The 5757-nt window shown below is 36.6% G+C and overlaps 1 protein-coding gene across 6 annotated transcripts in view; it reads left to right on the top strand.

The window, feature by feature from the left end:
• PDZRN4 (PDZ domain containing ring finger 4) overlaps positions 1 to 5757 on the top strand; it is a 415958-nt gene that overhangs the window by 377910 nt on the left and 32291 nt on the right. The gene's annotated exons all lie outside the window — the stretch shown is intronic.

Here is a 5757-nt window from a genome sequence, read left to right as displayed (position 1 = left end):
TTTATTTTTTTGTGGTATGCGGGCCTCCCCCTGCTGTGGCCTCTCCCGTTGCGGAGCACATGCTCCGGACGCGCGGGCCCAGCGGCCATGGCTCACGGGCCCAGCCGCTCCGCGGCATGCGGGATCCTCCCAGACCGGGGCGCGAACCCGGTTCCCCTGCATCGGCAGGCGGACGCGCAACCACTGCGCCACCAGGGAAGCCCTTTTTTGTCTTTTAACTACATGATTTTGTCTGTTTACACTCATAATTATTTATAAATTTGGGCATAATTATATTTTCTTATACTGTGCTTTGTTTTCGCTTTTCTGTTTCTTTTTCTATCCTTTCTTGTCTTGAATGTAAATTGATTGTCTATCTTTCTCATTCCAGTATTTCCCCTCTGCTGGATTACAGTATGGTAATATGAACGGTTTCTGTTGTTTTAGTGCTTATCTTATAAAACTTAGTGTATTGACTTTTTTTTTTTGTGATTAACAATATCTTTACCCTCATCCTTAACAAGAATACTGTATAGAGACTCAAGAACACTTAAGCAAACCACACCCTTCCTGACTTATATGATACCTTTATAAGAATTTTAATTTTTCCGGGCCTTCTTTTAACCCCTTGAGCCATTATATAGTATGAGTTGTTATATACACTTCATATTTGTTTAGGTTTTCTTTATTCTTCATTTCTTTTTGCATCTAAGACCTTCCATCTGAGTTTTCCTTCTGAACTTCTTAACGTACATTTTTTTAGCTTTCTTTAGCGAGAGTCTGCTACTGGCAAAATAGTTTGGCTTTTTTGTTTATCTGAAAATATCTTTATTTTACTCTCGTAAAAAACATTTTCCCAAGTACAGAACTCTAGGTCAGCAGATGTTTTATTTCAGCACAACAAAATACCATTCCACTGTATCTTTACTGATACACAATACAGATAACACAGGTATGGTACACAATAAAGGTACTGATTCCTGATTTCAGTGGATTAGTGGTTTTCATCAGTTCTGGAGTATTTTCAGCCTTTATCTTCATATTTCTTATTTCAGCCTTATTTCAGCCATATTTCGTATTTTCAGCCTTTATCTCCATATTTCCTATTTTTTATTTCCTTGTCTCTTTGTGTGCATTCTAGATAATTTTGTCAAATCTATCTTCTAGTTCACTAATTTCTAGTTGAGTGATTCCTCAGGTCTGTCTAATCTGCTCTTAAACACATCCTTTAAATTTTAATTCCAATTATTATAATTTTCATTTCTATAAGTTCTTATTCTTTTTTATTGGTTATTTTTATACTCATTACTCATATTTATCATCCTTGCTCCTATTTCTTTCATTATGTTAAATCTCTCTGTATATATTGGCAATGTCTTTCCAGTTATGATTCCTGTTTAATTTTTTTTTCTCCTGCTGGATCTCACTCATGATGCACTGTTTCTTTGTGTACTTTGTGAAATTTGACTCTAAGCACATTTTAGTTCCAACTTTGTCCCTGGTACACTTTGTGACCTGGGTTTCTCCAGCCAGAAAGCATGAGTTTGTTTCTGCTGGACTCCTGGGATATCACCCTCCCAGCACTACTTTAAACTTAATTATCAGCTTGAACTGTCGTAGATACCATCAGCTTGAACTGTCGTAGATACCACCGTTACCCCTCCAGGTAGTCTGAATTGAAGGTGAAAACATCCATGAAGTTTGCATAGGGGCCAGCTTGTTATTGCTTATTCTCAGGTGAGACTTTTCTCCCTTTCATTCAAGACCAAAATTCACGATAAACAGTTCTCTTTGCAATGCCCTGGGAGAGAGGTGTTGTGTTTCTTTTTCACCATAACACTAAGCCAATAGCTCTTGGGCCTCCCAGCTTCCTTCCTGTGGTCTCCTGTTAGACTCTTTATCTTGGATAGGCTCTGGACATTTTCTCCTATTCTTTGTGCTCTGTGAAACTGTGGACATTGAGGCCTAGCTTTACTTAAATCAGTAAATGCTCTCAAGGATAAAATCTGCTTCCTGATTATTCTTTTCCAAATTCTCACCTTCACTCATTTGTTTTGTCCTCTGAGTATTTACTGTTATTTTGTCATCCTAGTGATACTTTAAAAACACATAAAAGAAGTAGGTCAGCCGCATTAGTTGTTTTCAGCAGGAAGGCTCCTCAAAGTACCTAGCACAACATAACTGTCAAACACAGAAGTCTTACTTTTTGAGTCCTATTCTTTGAGTCTTTGTGTCCTTTTTCACAGGGAGATTCTTAAGCCTTCTTACAAATAGGTCCCAGCGGTTCATCTATACTAGTCTTCTAGACATGGCCAGATGCAAGGAAATCCTAATGCCTATAAACTGGGAATGTCCCTGTCTTCCATAATGACATGTAAGGCCGAGTATGATTTGTATTGAATTAGAGATGCAGAGACCACTGTGTACCCAGAGGGATGAAGAGTACTTCTGGGTGATAAAGAGACTGTGATACAGGTGTGGTTTGAAATGGATTCATTTATTTAGCAAACAGGCACAAGCATTTACTACTTGCAAGTTCCTACTATCAACACTGAGATACAAAGTTGAATACATTTCCTCCACCTTTCGGAAGTTCATAATTTATTAGATGTTAAATATAGGCAGAATTTTAATAGGGATAGTAAATGAAGCGGCATACATTTTGGCAAGGAGGAAGAAAGTCTGACAGATCTGGGAAATTATTTCTACTCCAGTTTGGCCAGGTCATCAGATCTTTAAGCAGAAGAATAAGAGATGTTGTACAGATGTCGTTTGGGATCAGACTACAGAGAGTCTGGAGAGTCAGTCTGAGAACTTTTGACTTAATTCAGTAATCAGTGGGAACCATTAATGCTTTTGAGCATGAAATAATGTGTTAAAGACATATTAATAAGATTAATCAGCAGTAATCTTCCAGATGATTCAAGGGGATTGAACAGGTAGAGAAGAAAAATTACAAGACTGAACCAGAGCAACAACAAAGGGAGTAGGAAGAAAAGAAGAAAGGAGAATCATTTTATAGGCAATGTTCATTATCTGTAAAAGACCACAGTTGGAGAATACAAGATAACGGTGAAGACCTAAATGGGGCTGACTGACACAATGGTAATGTCATTAAGCAAGTTGGGAAAGAAGATCAGAATTGTGGAGAGTCAATAAGTCTGACGTGTTCATGTAGATTTGGCCCTAGTACGAACACAAAGAACTTCAGGCTCTGGAGCTCCATAACTGAAAAGCATGGCTAAATTTGGGGCATTAAAAAACAACCACGGTTTAGTGTCTGTGTCTCCTTTAGATGAAGATAATGCCCATAGTACTGCCATTGAGCTTCTTACCCTCACACAGTGTTCCTTTGATGTTTATGTTTAGTTTCTTCTCACTTCACTGTATTGATCAAATTACTATATTTTCCTTGCTTTTTAATTAGTATTTTCTAGTAAATAAGATGATTGTGTAGAAGGGAAGGAATGGAGATCTGCCGGCTACCATGGTGTACAGAGCACCCGTTTGTTTTCAGTGATTAATGTTTGTTTTTTTAAAATAATGCTTATTTTTCTGATTCTAGGTAAGTATATACTCACAGAAAATATGCTTGGAAATACAAGGATATATTAAAAAGAAAGGAATCATGATCATAACAACAGCAACTAGAGCTAACTACTCATATTTTCTTCCAGGAATTTTTCTTTGAATATAAGACTAAAAAAATACACAAAAAGGAGATGGTTATATGTTATATAAATTCGTGTCCTGCTTTAGTGTTTAGTGTTTATATTGATCATTTCCCGTGTTATGAAAGTTCTCCAGAGTCTTAATATTCCATCGTTCAGATATTCTCTTATTTATTTAAGAAGTCCCATATTGTGGACGTTGAGGACATTTATGACACTTTGCTATTATAAATTATGCGGTAGTGAACAGATGCTGATATACTTCAGATTAATTTTGATGATCCATGTTTTTGTATGTAGTTATCAAATTAGGCTGTAGAATACATAATGCAATGATGGAAATTAATTTTCAAGTGGTCAGAATATTCAGACTGATCTCATTAACAACAAATAGAGAAACGTGTCTATTCTTCAAAGGTCCAAGGAAAAAGCAGTTCATAAAGCAGTTGGGCAAAAAACCATAAAATAATTTTAATAAATAAATATGTAAAATAAATAAATTAATCTGATCATTATTTATTTAATTGTCTATCCAATATAATAAATTACTACTACTTTAAATGTCACAAACTGACATCATGGTTATACAAGCATACAATTATATACCTATACACTAGTCACTGGGGAAATTATACCATCTAGAATAAAAATTGATACATATATGTGAGAATATGTGCATTCTTATGAAACTTTACAAGCTCTGAAAAATCCATACCATTACTTATTTTCCATTTTAAAAAAATAGATCATAGGATAATATGTGATAAACATTACAGGTCATTGTTAATTATGAATCGTATAGGTACAGACAAGGAACTATGACCAAACTTAGAAAATATGTATACATGAAATTATACCTGTAAATAATGTTATGTACATTTTGAGAAAGCTGCTCCAATGTTTAAAATTCACATACCTCTCCCAAATGAACTTTCTCCCTTCTAAGAATAGTTGTATTTCAAATGCATACATTGCCTCTTTTTTGAAGAAACTACAATTATTTTTATTGAAAAATGTGAAAGTGAAATATTATATTTATTGCATTTTTTAACATCTTTATTGCAGTATAATTGCTTTACAGTGTTGTGTTACGTTTCTGCTGTATAACAAAGTGAATCAGCTATACCTACACATATATCCCCATATCTCCTCCCTCTTGCATCTCCCTCCCACACTCCCTATCCCACCCCTCTAGGTGGACACAAAGCACCAAGCTGATCTCCCTGTGCTATGCAGCTGCTTCCCACTAGCTATCTATTTTACCTTTGGTAGTGTATATATGTCCATGCCATTCTCTCACTTCGTCCCAACTTACTCTTCCCCCTCCCTGTGTCCTCAAGTCCATTCTCTATGTCTGTGTGTTTATTCTTGTCCTGCCTCTAGGTTCATCAGAACCTTTTTTTTTTTCAATTTCGTTTTTTTTTTTTTTTAGATTCCATATATATGTGTTAGCATACAGTATTTGTTTTTCTCTTTCTGACTTAGTTCACTCTGTATAACAGACTCTAGGCCTATCCACCTCACCAGAAAAGTTCAATTTCGTTTCTTTTTATGGCTGAGTAATATTCCATTGTATATATATATGTCACATCTTCTTATCCATTCATCTGTCGATGGACACTTAGGTTGTGTCCATGTCCTGGCTATTGTAAATAGAGCTGCAATGAACATTGTAGTACATGACTCTTTTTGAATTATGGTTTTCTCAGAGTAGATGCCCAGTAGTGGGATTGCTGGGTCATATGGTAGTTCTACTTTTAGTTTAGTTTTTTTTTTTTTAATTAATTAATTTATTTATTTATTTATGGCTGTGTTGGGTCTTAGTTTCTGTGTGAGGGCTTTCTCTAGTTGTGGTAAGCGGGGGCCACTCTCGGTGCACGGGCCTCTCACTATCGTGGCCTCTCTTGTTGCGGAGCACAGGCTCCAGATGCGCAGGCTCAGTAATTGTGGCTCACAGGCCTAGTTGCTCCGCGGCATGTGGGATCTTCCCAGACCAGGGCTCGAACCCGTGTCCCCTGCATTAGCAGGTAGATTCTCAACCACTGCGCCACCAGGGAAGCCCCCTATTTTTAGTTTTTTAAGGAACCTCCATTCTGTTCTCCATAGT

This window comes from Physeter macrocephalus, chromosome 6, assembly GCF_002837175.3.
Source record: "Physeter macrocephalus isolate SW-GA chromosome 6, ASM283717v5, whole genome shotgun sequence".
NCBI classification, from domain to species: domain Eukaryota; kingdom Metazoa; phylum Chordata; class Mammalia; order Artiodactyla; family Physeteridae; genus Physeter; species Physeter macrocephalus.
This window is presented reverse-complemented; position numbering and strand designations above follow the sequence as displayed.